This window comes from Carassius carassius, chromosome 30, assembly GCF_963082965.1.
Source record: "Carassius carassius chromosome 30, fCarCar2.1, whole genome shotgun sequence".
Lineage (NCBI taxonomy): Eukaryota > Metazoa > Chordata > Actinopteri > Cypriniformes > Cyprinidae > Carassius > Carassius carassius.
Genome location: NC_081784.1, coordinates 10302293 through 10318275, shown reverse-complemented (window position 1 = coordinate 10318275; position 15983 = coordinate 10302293). Strand labels below are relative to the sequence as shown.

General features: G+C 37.6%; 1 pseudogene; it reads left to right on the top strand.

Moving 5' to 3' along the window:
• Window positions 1-12261: 12261 nt before the first annotated feature.
• LOC132110301 (uncharacterized) lies at window positions 12262-15769 on the top strand (annotated as a pseudogene).
• The last annotated feature ends 214 nt before the right edge of the window (window positions 15770-15983 follow it).

Below are 15983 nucleotides of genomic sequence, written 5' to 3'. Positions count from 1 at the left end.
ATGCATGTTTAGGGACACCGGAAAAGAGGAAAAAGCTGAAGAGGACTGGAGCTGTAAACTATGCTTGCGGTCTGAGGTTTACGAGAGATCCTCTGTAAGCAGGTGTGTGCTTCAACCGGTGGACTGATGGTCTGTGTTTCGACCGTTTACAGCACGCTTTCACAAGCAAGACGGACTTTGATTAAGATGGGCTGCAGAGCTGTGTAATGTCCGGCTTTATCAAACAAAGAGCTTCCTCACTATTTTGTATTTGGACATCTCTATCAGTTAGCAGAGCACTCACTAACTACCTTCATGGCAAGTAAAAAAGTGGTAGTTAAAATAGGAAGTAGGTGAAAGTTAAGAAAGAGCAGCTTTGCAATCACACATATTAAAGCTATTTAAAATAGTGATACTAATTTTTCCTATTAATTGTCTCCTAAGGACTTTTATTTTAATCTTCAACAAAGAGTTAAGCCATGAAACAAGCCAGCCAACTCTGAAATGAAGCATAACATTACAAAGTTTGATTTGAAGCAAAAACGCATGAAAAAGACAAAGGCACCAGATGTATTTTATGAAATAAAGTCCAATCTCATGAAGCACTCGGATTAATGTATAAAAAAGACAGTACAATAAGTAATGAATTGTTATAAAATATTAATAATAATAAATGCTTGTTGGCACAAGTGAACAGTCAGACTACTGAACAATGTAGTTAAGTTTATAGTACAGCTTCTATTGGTCACTAATACAATAACTCCTAACTCTCCAACTCTGCCTCACATTCACAAAAACCTCTAGAGGTTAAAAGAGGTTGTATAGACACATTTTTTACTCACACCAGTGAGTTTAATGAACTTTCCACCACACCAGGCTAAGACAAACTATGGAAAATAAGATCTGCTCTGATAATTTCAGGGTGGCAACCACAAGGGTGAGCAGATAAAGATCTATCCACTGCTTTTCAGAGTGCATTTCACATGCTGCTGGGTGGGATTTATTTTCATTGAGAAGAAGCAAGCAGGAATCCATGACTAATCATAAAATTTCTTTAAACTGCAGCAGTAATAATGTGAAAGCTGGTTATGATGAAACAGCAGAAGCCGGAGTGGTTCATGGTGCATTTTTATCCAGTTTAGATGAAAGGTACAGTTCACCAACCACCCACTGCAGGAATGATTTTGCAATGTATGAGTTTTACTTAATAGCTACATGGAGACCCCACAAAATGTACATGCTTTCAGAATACTTCATTCTGTTTCTTTGACATTGTCCCCTCTAGGGGGCAGTGATGTAAAGTCTCATTTTACTTCTCTCGCTGTAGGGTCCTCTTGAAAAATTTTCCCCTTCATCTTTTAAATAAAGCCCAGAAAAGCAAAACTTTGATGCTACAGCTCTGTTCTTTCAAATCCCATGATTCTGTCCAGCAGAGAAGAGGAACTTGAAGAAAAGCAAACAATCATTTCAGTGGAATTCAATTCCTGGCACATGATGTTGTTTCTGAATATGGTCATTTCTATATGCAATCAGGACAGAGCAAAGCATGATGGGTAAAGATTAATATCCTTCCATGTCAGCCCCATCTGAGAATCTGAGGTGCAATGACCCAAATGAGTTCGTGTTTTTAAAGTATTGAACAACATAGTTCATTTATTCACTTTCACTTATTCAGACTTGCCTTATTGAGTATTCACTTTATTTTTACACATTTATTTTTGAATAATTTAAAAACATTTTCTGTAATAAAAGCTTTAATACATTTTGTCAGCTCACATAGTTTTATTCAGGATCTTGAACTGAAGAACAATGAAACCTAAATGTTTATTCCAACCCATTCTCATGAAAAAACATAATTTTTCTATAGTGGCAAATTCATATGAATTCATTTTTAGAGAGGAGAGAAAAAAAAATTATGCATGATGGTCCACATCTAATTCCATCCAAACAATCTGCCACAATGTTTAAAATGTTGTTATGGTTGTGGTGAGAGTATGGTATATTTATTTAAAATAAGAAGAATTGGCGTACAAAATTTACCCTATCTAACCGAATCCACCTCCATCCTGCACAACATTAAATTCTGGAACAAATTAACAGAATCAGAATGAGCTTTATCACCAGGTATGTTTACACATACCAGGAATTTGTTTAAGTGACAGAAGTTTCAGAGTGAAACAGAATGACAGTGACAAGACAGGGCACAGATAATAAAAAGAATAAGATAAAAATATGAAAAAAATGGACGATTTGCAAAAAAAAAGCAATAACTAAATAAACAATTATGATGTATGATGTGTGCAAATTTAAAATGTAAACACGTATGGTGTAAAATAGGAAATGTAAATAGTGTTGTGTGTTCAAAGATTATTGTCAAGTGTTCATGAGATGGATTGCCTGAGGAAAGAAAATGTCAACAGTTCAAAGAGGAAGTGTGCTGGATGTGAGGGGTCCAGAGTGATTTTACTGGCACGTTTGCTGGAGAATGGGGAGGGATGTACCAATGATAGACTCAGCAGTCCGGACTATCCTCTGTAGTCTTATGAGGTCAGATGTGGTAACTGATCTGAACCAGACAGTTTTAGAAGTGCAGAGGACGGATTCAATGATGGGGAGTAGAACTGTGTGAGCAGGTCCTGTGCCAGGTTGAACTTCTTCAGCTGGTGAAGGAATTATAACCTATGCTGGGCCTTTTTAACAATGGACTCAATGTGATTATCCCAATTCAGGTCCTGAGAGATGGTGGTGCCCAGGAACCTGATTGACTCCACTGCAGTCACAATGCTGCTCATGATGGTGAGTGGGGGGAGAGCAGGTGGGTTAATCCTGAAGTCCATGATCATTTCCACAGTTTGGAGCGTTTTGAGCTTCAGGTTGTTAAGACTGCACCAGACAGCCAGCTCTTTAACCTCCTGCCTGGAAGCAGACTCTTCACCATTCTGAATGAGACTGATGAGGCACGGATGGGCACATCTGCTTCCGAGTAATCTACTTCCAACTCTCCTTTCCGTCAGAAAGCTACCAAACTAGGTGCTGAACGAGCTCTGTGGTTTTATACGGTTTCTGTATGTCTTCGGTTTACCAACGCATCAGCATAACACCTGTGCAACTGCTCTGAATAAACAGTTCCAAAATGGTGGTTTTAGACTTTGCACCATTAAACCATGCATTTAATTCCTCTAAAAGTCTGGCAAGCAAAATGACATGGAACGTGAATGAGCATTTGTCAGGGTTAAAAGCACAGGTCCGGCTCCAAAGAAAACAAATGCACAACAAAGTGAATCTACTCACAGCATTATAGAAGAGGGGAAATATCTGTGTCTGCATATTTCACCTCAGAAATCCTTTGAGCCTGGGCGTCTACCCAAAAATCTCATGAACATATGGAACAAAACTAACTCGACACATGGGTCGGGCACTGACATGACCATCCATCCATCATAAGAGCTTAAATCTGTTATTTAATACATCCATTCTGAGTAATTGTGTAGTCATTCTCAACCAAATATTAAATACGAAGACTAATATCAATTTAAAATTGGTTTTGCAGAACACTGTTACTGAGACCGTATATGCAAATTCAATATAACTCAACAGAACCCAATGGCATGGGTCCGATCAGGTCTTTCCAAAGGAAAATCCCTTAATGAAATTCTGAGGTAAGCTGTACTGCACTACATCTTACTGTCAATTACATAATTTAACCACAGAAACCACCACCAACATTGTATTTGCTCCATCCACAAGTCATTTAACAAATACTGTTTTCTTTGAAAAAGTGACTCAATGGTCAGAAGTCAGACATAAAAATAAATGGTGTGGTCACATGTAATCAATTAGATCTCATAAGAGGCAGTGATAGGTGCTCATGGCCAGTCGAAGGCCATGGGGTTAAAAGAAGCAAAACCCAACAGAAAAAACCCAAATCTTCCGGCTTGCCACCGGCAGGACAGGATTCTGGAAGGTTTGGTTACTCTTTGGCTCGTCTTTCCCACTTCATCAACTAACCTTGTCAATTCTCTCTCTCCTACTTGATCTCACACTTTCCGCTGGATTTTCCATTTGCTATTCTGACACATTACTACAGAGTTCCCCAGGCTTGACCGCCAGTACTTTTCCCTGCCTCATCTTGAGCGAAACCGTCACAAATGTAGTTTGTGCCACACTTTCAATCACTGGAATGCCAAGTAACTAAGCATATACTGTATATGCTGGCTAAATAAACATGCACTGCTGAGTTTGAGATGTTTTCTGTGTATTTGTAATGTTTCAGCTGCAGTTCTGTGAAGCTGACAGAGAGAGTGCTCTTTGAGGAGGGGGTCGGTCTTAAACAGGAAATGCTAGTGTATGGCAGCTGTATTTGACATGGATGAATCACAGAACTGTGTAGAGGAAAAGGGTTACTTCTGTTTGTCCTGCTCTGCTCGTTGTTATGAAATATTTTACCACTAGTATGATATTTGTATATGTAGGTTGATGTCATGTATTCCAAACGGAAGACAGTGTGTGTGTGTGTGTTTTAAATAAGTGCAGTGATATTTTAATGTAAGTTTTTGTTAGACATTTCCATTGTATGGAAAATTTGCTGAGTGGTCTGATATTTCGCATTACCATGGGCAACAGTGAGTATTATGAAAGAAGTATTCCAGAAAGACATGTTAGACATTAGTTAATGCATTAGGTAACATAACTGAACCATTAATGAACAACATTTACAAACTTTTGCCACCTTCGAATTATAAAGTTCTATCTGCATTTTCTGAGTGGTTTTGAGATTTTAGTTTCAAAGTTTTTGCATCCCATATACTTTATAGATTTTTTGTTGTTGTTTGGTTTCTATAGATAAAAAGATGGTGACAATTTATTAATCTAGGCTAATGCCAATTTAAAATACATGTTTTTATCAGTATGGAGAAATTAATGTTAACCAAGGTTAATAATAAAAAAAAAAAAAAAAAAAATGAAATGATATAATGTTGCAATGTAACAAATAGTGCTATCTTCTGTATTGTGACATATCCAATTATAACAAATTATTGAAAAAAAAAAACATTGGATGGGGAGTTACTGACCGAATGCAGGCATATCTGAATGCAAGAACTACAGTAGCATTCTAGTTCCCTATTCAAATAGCATAGCAAACTAGTTCCCTATACAAATAGATCTTGTACAGTACAGTATCTCATCTATTATTTGTCTGTAATGTTTGTGTGTCTTCTATGGGGGATGAAAGTGCCTTATAGTTAAACGTGAAGTGTGCATGTCATTTCTGTTGTGGGTGTACCAGTGGTCTGGGATCTATGGCTGACAGGCCTCCACTTGTCCTGTATGACTGAATGTTTAGTTTGGTTTATACACATCCTTGAAACATCTACTTCAATGTTTCCCATCTCAAATGTAACCCAGGTGCTGTGCCAGACCAGGAGAGCCCAAAAACCCTGAACTCATTCACCAACATTACCACCTCCTATGCTCCTCTCAGACACACACAGCTGCAGATGGGGCAGGGGGTGAAGGCTTAAAGATAAAACATTTAGTGTTTATTATGAGAAGAGAGACGGAGAGCGGGAGAGAGGGAAAAGACGAGAGGACAAGATAAAAGATGTGAGGACTGACAACAGAAGAGAAATATATAGACACACACACACGTACATTAATGCTGTCAAATGATTAATTGCGATTAAGTCGCATCCAAAATGAAAGTTTGTTTACAGAATGTGTGTGTACTGTGTATATTTATTATGTATATATACAGGTGCTGGTCATATAATTAGAATATTATCAAAAAGTCTCAGATGATCTTGGAGGTGAAGATGCTGGATGTTGAGGGCCTGGGCTTGTGTGGTTACACGTGGTCTGCAGATGTGAGGCCGGTTGGATGTACTGCCAAATTCTCTTAAACGCCTTTGGAGATGGCTTATGGTAGAGAAATTAACATTCAATTCAATGAACATTCAGGCAACAGCTCTGGTGGACATTCCTGCAGTTAGCATACCATCTGCACACTCTCTCAAAACTTGCGAAATCTGTGGCATTGTGTTGTGTGATATAACTGCACATTTTAGAGTGCCCTTTTATTGTGGCCAGCCTAAGGTGCAATAATCATGCTGTCCAATCAGCATCTTGATATGCCACACTTGTGAGGTGGATGGATTATCTCGGCAAAAGAGAAGTGCTCACTAACACAGACTTAAGGACAAATTTGTCTAAAGAGAAATAGGCCTTTTGTGTACATAGAAAAAGTCTTAGATCTTTGAATTGAATTGAATTAATCTTTATTTCGAACAATTCATAAAATTATAATAAAAATAAAAAAAATGACAGCAATTCATAAGAAAAATCCATATGAATAAACAAACATGTATAACATATTAATATAATAATCAACCTGTTCTTAGAATTCATCTCATGAAAAATGGGGGCAAAAACAGAAGTCTTGCGTTTAAAATTTTGTTCAGTGTATATTCATATGTATATATGTCATTTATATTATATATAAATATTTAATATATTTAAAAAATTCAGAAATTTATACATGTGTGTTATATATATAAAACAAATATGCACAGCACACACACATATAAACAAACCTTTTTTGGATGCGATTAATCACAATTAATCTTTTGACAGCACACACACATATACATATATATATATATATATATATATATATATATATCAAATTTAACAAATTCATCATTCTAATTTAATTACAAGTTTTTTTAAATGTTAAAATGAATTTAAAGTATTAGTAAATGTTTATTAGTAAATTATAAACTGTGATAAAATGTTTGAATTAAGATTAAAAATAAAACTTTTATTATACATTCAATCAAAGGTGGCAATAAGATTACCATGTTAGAAAATATTTAAATTTAAAAAAAGAGACCTCTTCTGACTGCCAGTGTATATTAAAGTTTATTTTAATATTTAAATCTGCCTGCTTTCTACGACAGCATCAAGCTACATGCTATTTGTGTAAAACCCTATGACCATGTAATGCAGCATGATATGAGAATGTGGAGTTCACATGGTCATGATGACTGTTTACAGTTTTTCAAAACCAAACCTCAATCAAAATCATTTCAAACTCAAAATGTAAAACGGTTCAAAATTGTGTTTATTTTCAGGTTTAAATTTGATTTTTATTCCCAGATGTTCTATGTGGTCTTAGACTTTGGACCCACCATATAAATGTATGTGAGAGACCAATCTGGAGATGAAAAGATCAAACAGAAAGAAAGAAAGAATCTGTGAAGTGTATGTTGAGAGACAGATGGTGTAAAACAATGTCTTATTTCTGAACTCTAAGCCTCTGCTGAACCTTACTGACGTGACTCTCATATTATAACACTCCTGTGCTCAATTGAGCTTTTGACCTCAGCAGATCTGTGATCTTTCAACATGCGCATGCATCTTTACACATGTTCACACAATAATAAAAACTATATTTCATCTTGCTCCATAACCAAATAGCACAGTGATGACGTATAGGTTAATCTTGATCAACAGGCCACTGAGCAAGTGCTTACAGAGGAAATGACGCTCTGAAGTTGATAGACCTTCTAACAACTACCAGATTTCCTACAGCAGACTCAGACTTCAATTAAGCTGTCACCTTCATATTAAATCATGTTTTTCTGCTTTTCTGACCAGGATGTGTTTTGCATCCACTTATGTTTACATCATGCTTTGGTTAATCAAGAAAGAACATACTGGTTCACAAACTTTTTGACAATTAGATTTTACAGTTTTTTACAACCAGTCCCAAACCAGCATTCACCAAACATGAAACATAAGTTCATGCTGGTCTAAGATGGTGTTCTCAGTAGAGCTGTTTCTTGTGTTTCCCCGCCCACTCTCCTGCTGCTTTGTGCACATAACACAAATGTAGAGTTTGTCGCCGCTCTGTGGCCAAATATAACAATTACCAGCTAGCAGAAGGTTTGTGTTCAACAAGAGACCTGCTACTCAAATTAATCCTGATTGGCATTACGCAGCGAGTATAAATACATAATTTTCCAGCAAGGTCTGAGGATAAACATACTACATTTACCAACTAGTTTTGCCAGAAAGGATTCTGAATGTAGGGTTATAGGGGCATGGATGTTTCCCCTCTAACTTGAGTAGCTGCTCAGATTGCTTACATCACTGTTTTGGCTGTAGCTTGCACAGCAGGGGATCATCGGATGGTTAGAATGTGGCTACACCAACTCTCGCTCATTCTTCAACACAAACAGTTATGAATAAAGCACACCACGCCTGTTACCTCAAGTTGCCAGAGAGGGGATTATAAACAGTCAAAATACGGACTGTTTGGACTGAAATTAGATGAGCGAGAATCAGATTCGGTGCTGCTGCGTCAAGTTCCTGCCGCTGCTCCACTTGAATCATCTATTAAACCCACTAAAGCTGGAAAAATAGAGAGTTGTTGATGTTGGAGTGCGAGGAAGAGAGCAGAGTGTGCAGGTGTAGCATTATGTCAGAAATACAAAAAAAATTAGAGAAGCAAAAGCATGTGATTGAGATGAGATTATTTTTCTCACACATTCTCACATTCAAACACGCACACACTCCTTTTCCATATTTGACTTATACACACACACACTCCAGAATCCCTCAATTTATTAATTTTTTTTTACTGTCATATATGAGCCTTCCAAATTTCAAGATATTTATACCCTCCAAACATTTGAAAACACGCTAGGTTTTGTAGTGCGGTTATGGATAATATCAGCATTAATCTTCAGATTTTCTTGATGTAAATGTATTACATTTAAAGTGCAATTCCAATGTGCAAAAAAAAGTAGTGTGAAGTACAGTGTCTTGACCTTTTCCTGTAATTAAGTTTTTAACTGTAGAATGAATTAGAGCAGGAACACTATCTTACTGCAGAGGTTCATATCTAAAACTTAGACCCCTGGATGAACATTTCTCCCACTTCTTTACTCCAGATCTCCCGGCTTTCAGGAAAAGCACTGCAGTTCTGCATGGTCACCTGTACATATTTCTGAGTCCCATGGAAGCTGAGGCTGATGAGCTTCTGGCAGAATCTTCTTAGTACAGAAGCCAAGGGGCAATCAGCAGAACAGACCATGAAACACTGAGCGGAGATTCCCGAGGCCCCCCACAAACATTCACTGACACATGCGTCAGGTTCATGAGCTCATTTACTGGCTGGTATTAGGAGGGACAGATTTAACAAGTTCATTTCAGAGAATGATTAAAAGTGTAATGCAACAACTTAAATTTATCAATTTCAATATTATTAATCTTTCATTATGCTTTCTAAACACTGGGTATTTTGTATGCTGTTTAAACGTCTAGGACAAATTTTTATGTGGAAATTTCTGTAAAACTTTTTTAGATCAGTAATTATTGTGATAAGTCCTATACAAATGAATACATTTGAATTTAATTAGAAAATGTTTACAGTGGACATAAAAAGATATACTGTCAACTGTATACAGGTCCTTCTCAAAAAAATAGCATATTGTGATAAAGTTCATTATTTTCCATAATGTAATGATAAAAATTAAACTTTTATATATTTTAGATTCATTGCACACCAACTGAAATATTTCAGGTCTTTTATTGTTTTAATACTGATAATTTTGGCATACAGCTCATGAAAACCCAAAATTCCTATCTCAAAAAATTAGCATATCATGAAAAGGTTCTCTAAACAAGCTATTAACCTAATCATCTGAATCAACTAATTAACTCTAAATACCTGCAAATGATTCCTGAGGCTTTTAAAAACTCCCAGCCTGGTTCATTACTCAAAACCGCAATCATGGGTAAGACTGCCGACCTGACTACTGCTCAGAAGGCCATCATTGACACCCTCAAGCGAGAGGGTAAGACACAGAAAGAAATTTCTGAACGAACAGGCTGTTCCCAGAGTGCTGTATCAAGGCACCTCAGTGGGAAGTCTGTGGGAAGGAAAAAGTGTGGCAAAAAACGCTGCACAACGAGAAGAGGTGACCGGACCCTGAGGAAGATTGTGGAGAAGGACCGATTCCAGACCTTGGGGGACCTGCGGAAGCAGTGGACTGAGTCTGGAGTAGAAACATCCAGAGCCACCGTGCACAGGCGTGTGCAGGAAATGGGCTACAGAGAAGCAGCACTGGACTGATGCTCAGTGGTCCAAAGTACTTTTTTCGGATGAAAGCAAATTTTGCATGTCATTCGGAAATCAAGGTGCCAGAGTATGGAGGAAGACTGGGGAGAAGGAAATGCCAAAGTGCCTGAAGTCCAGTGTCAAGTACCCACAGTCAGTGATGGTCTGGGGTGCCATGTCAGCTGCTGGTGTTGGTCCACTGTGTTTTATCAAGGGCAGGGTCAATGCAGCTAGTTATCAGGAGATTTTGGAGCACTTCATGCTTCCATCTGCTGAAAAGCTTTATGGAGATGAAGATTTCATTTTTCAGCCCGACCTGGCACCTGCTCACAGTGCCAACACCACTGGTAAATGGTTTACTGACCATGGTATTACTGTGATCAATTGGCCTGCCAACTCTCCTGACCTGAACTTGTCTTTTTAACTGAACTAAAGACTGGTGGTGATGCTTAAGATATTTTTGGTCATTGAGGGTTTCTGTAAAAAAAATAGTAATAGATCATATTAATTATTATTAAAAGATAATACTACTACTAATTCTACTATCATACTAATTTACAATGCACTATGAATTGATGAGCTGCTGGGTTCATGAATATTAATCACGTTGTCTGCGTTCAGTCTAAATGAAATCAAAACAGGGACGGTAATAGATGAACGCCAGCCAATGAAATTGCCATTTGCGCATTAGCTCCGCCCACTACCGGAGAAACCGGTATGTCTTCTGCTTGTTCGAAAATGAATATGAATAATTCTAAATGAACTCCATTATTTTGACAGGAGAAGACAACAAAGAATAGTTTACATATAGCGTGTCGATTCAGCGTGGTAAGACTCTGGCTCTCTCTGCATGTGTGAGAAACAGCGCTATCAGTAAAGCGACGGTGAGTCGTGCGCCTTCACAAAGAGTTGAGACACCCCTCGCTGCAGCCTGTAGCACGATGACGTATTTGGATCTGATCCAATACATAGTGGACGCTGTTACGCGCATGCGCGGTGGCGTGTTTTGTGACGTCATATGCATGCGCCGATTGCGCACTAGTAGAGAGCATAGACAGTATATAAGGTAGAGAGTTGGTGAACAATCGCACTTGCTTTGATCTTCTTTGAAGAATCTGCAGAAAAACGATGGATTAATTAACAATATTGATTGTATATCGGTACTTCAGTAGGTAATTCATCTTTGGAATCTTTATGTACTGTTTTGTTGTTTCAACATGTATAGTCTTGTGTAGTGTTATGTATCCATAGCGGTATAACGTTAAACGTGTTTAGCTGACATGACTTTTAAAGATGATCACAGTGATTCTCATTTTAATCTTATACTTCAGAACATAATAGCATATGGACAGACTGCAGGGCTAATGTAAAATTAACATGATTTTGCTCGGTTACTGATTATTATTTATTTGTTATTGTATTGTTCTAGATGAATGTCTTTAAAAAGGGCAGTTGCCCTGTAATTTCAAGGTGCACACGGTGCTGTAACCTGTATCACTGTCCTTTTTGTGAGACGTACAAAACCACATCACAACTGTCCATTGATTGCCATGTAGAGAATCATCTAAAATTGGCAGTACATCATGATGGTGAGTATAATTTCACCTCTATACAATACTGATATTAATTTGCTTTATAAAATTTGATCAGAGTAATGCATGTGTGTATTCTGTGTAACTTTTTCCCCCAGATTTTGTGATTGTTAAGTGCAATTCACACTGTAGGGAAAATGCACAATTTCACTGCTGTTACTGTCCTGCTACAGTAATAAGAAAAGTGCAGTTAATTACTCATTTTAAAAAATGTAAACAAAAGTTGGCATTTCCTGGTCAGGAAGCTCAGTCTCCACTCCTGCATAGCCCAGCAGCCACTGCTCCACTTCCAAATATTTCGGCACAGACTTCTCATGTCATTACATAGGCGCCTCCCCTGTCATGCCCCATGGCTATCCGAACATCTTCATCTCCAGTTACATCAGTGTTTCGGTCTCCACCAATGACACAGTCTTGGACAAGTCCCTTATGTCTACCTTTGCAATCTGGGACAACTTGCCCTCCTTCTGAAGCTCAATTTTCTCTTTCTGCATCCACCCAATATTTCCATCTCCGACTACTTCTGCTGTCCATGTTCCACCAGTGCAACCAACAGTAAATTGTCTTCAACCAAAGAAGAAAAGAATTAGATGTGATCATTGTGATATGGAATTGAATAAAAAAAACTTACGTGTTCACATTAGAAGAAAGCACACCACAGTTAAAGAGGCCATCACATCAGAACGACATCTACTTTGCCAGTGCATTGACAGTAAGCATGGAATTTTTGCAGTGGCAAAATCTTTCAGTGCACCATCTCTTCCCATCCATGTTCAAAAAAAGATTTGGGGTGTAAACGACAAAGTTATGTGTGAACTAGACCAATGCAATGCCAGTGCTGAATTTGCTCAAAGGAGTGGCCTGAAACCATTTGAGTGCTGCCATCTCATGTCTTTAGCTTTCTGTCCCAAAGATGATGGCAATTCTGTTAATCTCAAAGAGGAAGCCCTAACAGAGATGGTGAAAGAAAAATGGTTTGGAGAAAGTAGGAAAGATGCATGCATCGAAAGGCAATGCATGGCAAACAAAGAAGATGTGCCACTTTCTGTAGAGATCACATTTGCTGGGCCCTCAACGAAAAAATATATATCAGTGTATGAGCCAAAAATGTCTTATTACTGTAGACTTGGAAGAGTTACTGTTGTATATGACAGTAAGAAGATCACATGGGCCTGTCCATGTAATAAAACAAAACAGTCATGTATTCATAAAGCAATAGCTAAATGGCATTTATTTCAAAATGAGAGAGCTCTATTCCAGAAGGTGAAGACCACCGAAAGGATTGATTCCATGCAGAAACCTCAACCGCATCCTGAGAGTGTGGATGACTGTAGTGATCGTCAGTACCCACCTAATGATGATGGAATAGAGAGGATGGTACGCTATTTTTTGAAAAATAAATCTCTACCTGTGGACTTTCCTGAAAATTTGGTTGGTGGTCTACAACATGGTAGTGACTTTAGACACCAACTAATTCCTGAAGAAGCGTTCTGCTCCGAATGTGAGGGTAATCATGTTCTAAGTGACCCAATTATTATAACCTCACGAGCAAAGATTCTGACCTTCACTGGGGTAGTTGAAGGTAAATATTGTTAAATAAAACATTCTATTTAAAGAGTGTACTGTTATTTTGTGTTTAACTTTTCTGCTCTCAATTTAAGGAATTTCAACTTACTACAAAGTCTGCAGCAACTGCAGCATGATGTACAGGTACCAGGAATTCACTGATGGTATCCATAACTTCAATGACCACCTTCTGCTTTCTCTACACTTGTGTCTGATTTTTCGCAATGCTCTTCAGGTAATATGTACAACTACTGATGTTAATATTGTTTCATGTAATACGTGTTATGTCATGTAACATTTTTTTTTTTATATACTCTGTGAATATTCTTAGAATCACACTGCTGTTAGCAGAGTAATGAGCATACTTGAAGCCACTGCCAAAGCAAAATTTCCCAGCAAAGACACAGTGCTCCATGGTTACCTCCACTTTGAAGCCTTGAGCAGCCATGACTATTCTTACACATGCATCAATTGTGGTTATCACCCCAAAGTGGTGATCATGGATCTCCACAAGAAAGGAGTCTTCAGTATTCCTTGTAAGTATGTGTTGTGTACATTGTATTACACATGCTTTCTAAAAACAGCATGTTCCTGATTTGTGAATTTGTGTGTTGCAGTCAGTGAAATAGCCACACCACCATCAGAATTCAAGGGTGATACAAACATTGTCTCTTTTTGGGAATCCGTAACGATGGAGATGATTGGCAGGGGATTTCTTTCAAGTAAGTTATTTAATGTGTAATATTATTTAGGTCTGTGTAACTAAAGAAATTCTTTAATGTACTTGTACACTCTGTATTTCTCTTAAGGTGGCAGGAAAAACCCCTTTGTAGTTCGTCCCAGTTATGATTCCTGGGCTCCTCGGATTGGACCTAATACCGGGAATTTAGACATTGTTCTAAACACTCAGCATGCAAAACTACAAAAAACAAAGTCCTGTGATGTTCCAGATATTGATGTCACAGAGGAAAGGTTAGGTGATCTGCTCTTTAATCTTAAGGTAAGAACAAATTTACAACATCTAATTACGTTTTGCAACAATTTTGGTTTTAACCAAAGTCTGTCATATGTTTAGGTTGATGCAGTGAGGAAGCTGTGCAAAGAATGTGGATTGGACACAAAGGGATCAAGGATGGATCTTGTGTTACGTTTGCGGACGGAGATGCAAAACCGCTCAGCGTACGACAAAATCTTCCAGCAGATTTGGGGTGCTTCTGGTAAATTGCCTGACTCTTATCACTTAAATATCTATGTATATAATAATAATAATATATATTAATAATACATAAAGTTATAGCTTTAATTAAAAAATAATAATAATGTCCCAGGAGTTTTAAATTTATGTTGATGGACATTTAATTTTCAGCAATAATGCTTTCATTGGCAGATAAAAAATTTCATTTGCTGTAAGAAAATACTTGCAATTTATTCATGGGTTAATTAATACTGTTTAAACTAGTCTCTGAGTCAACCCACTGACAAAATGTTGGTAAAAGTAGGTAGATTTACTCAAAATTTACGAGTATGGTATGAAGAAATTATGAAAACCTAGTGAAAAACTAAACTAAATTATGAAAAACTAAGTTAATAGTTGAAGTGTTACTTGTAATTTTTGTTTAAGTAACCATTGTAATGATTTTGTCATTTTCTAAACTGTACTTTCTTTAAATTGTACTTTTGTACTTTTCTCTTAGGTGGCTGGGCAGTCATTACATGTCCTTGTGGAGTAGTCTATTCCATCAAATTCAACATAAGAGCAGAGTCTCCCAGAGACTTTGCGGACTTGCTGCTGAGTTGGAAGCACTTTCCTAATGTTGTTATATACGACTTTGCTAGAGGACTTGCAGCACACGTTAATCTTCGTGAAGCAGATTCTATACCTTTCAGTCCCCATGAAGGGAGACTTGCTGAACCAACTACAGCCAATATCCAGCTAGCAAAAGAAGGCAAGCTCAAAGTTAATCTAACATGGTTGAAAAATAAGGAGGAGGAGGAGGATACCAACTGCCATCCTTTGACTGGATCATCAGAGCATTATGCTTTGTATGACAGATTCCACGAATTCAATACAAAAGACCCAAGAGATGCTCTTAGGAGAGTCTAGGTAGTCCCAGAACTTTGTGGCTGGGTAAATACTCAAACCGCAGAGCAACTTTTTGCTGCAATGCGCAAAAACAATTATTTCCTTAACATGCTCACGCCATCAGGACACACATTTTTGATGCGCAACATCATTCACCATTATAACATCGCACAGAATAAAAACATGGAGGACAGCCTGAAAAAAGTTGTATCACCTAGTGATCAGTTAACCTTCAATGATTATGGTCAGATAGTACTTGGTAAGTTTTTATTATTTTTACATCTTACAATGACCAGTAATTTTGTCACATATTGTAAAATAGCTTTTTCTTGTCCTGTATGTGAAGGTACGCCTCCACAGTCCTTAAATGATAGTAAGAGACTCTCATGTGATATTACACAAATAGATCCAGTACACTGTAAGTAATGTCATGATAAACACTGCACTTGTAAAATCTCACTTCACTTAGCACAGTTGGGTCATAATATTTTGTCTCTTTTCAGACCCCAGCCGGGGTTCATTGATGGACTTGACAGCCCTACGAAATGTGCAGCCAAACAGGGCATGCTGGATGCATCCACAAAGCAGTGACCAAATTAAGATGGTATGTTGAATTATTTTGCATTTTCATGCAAAGTAA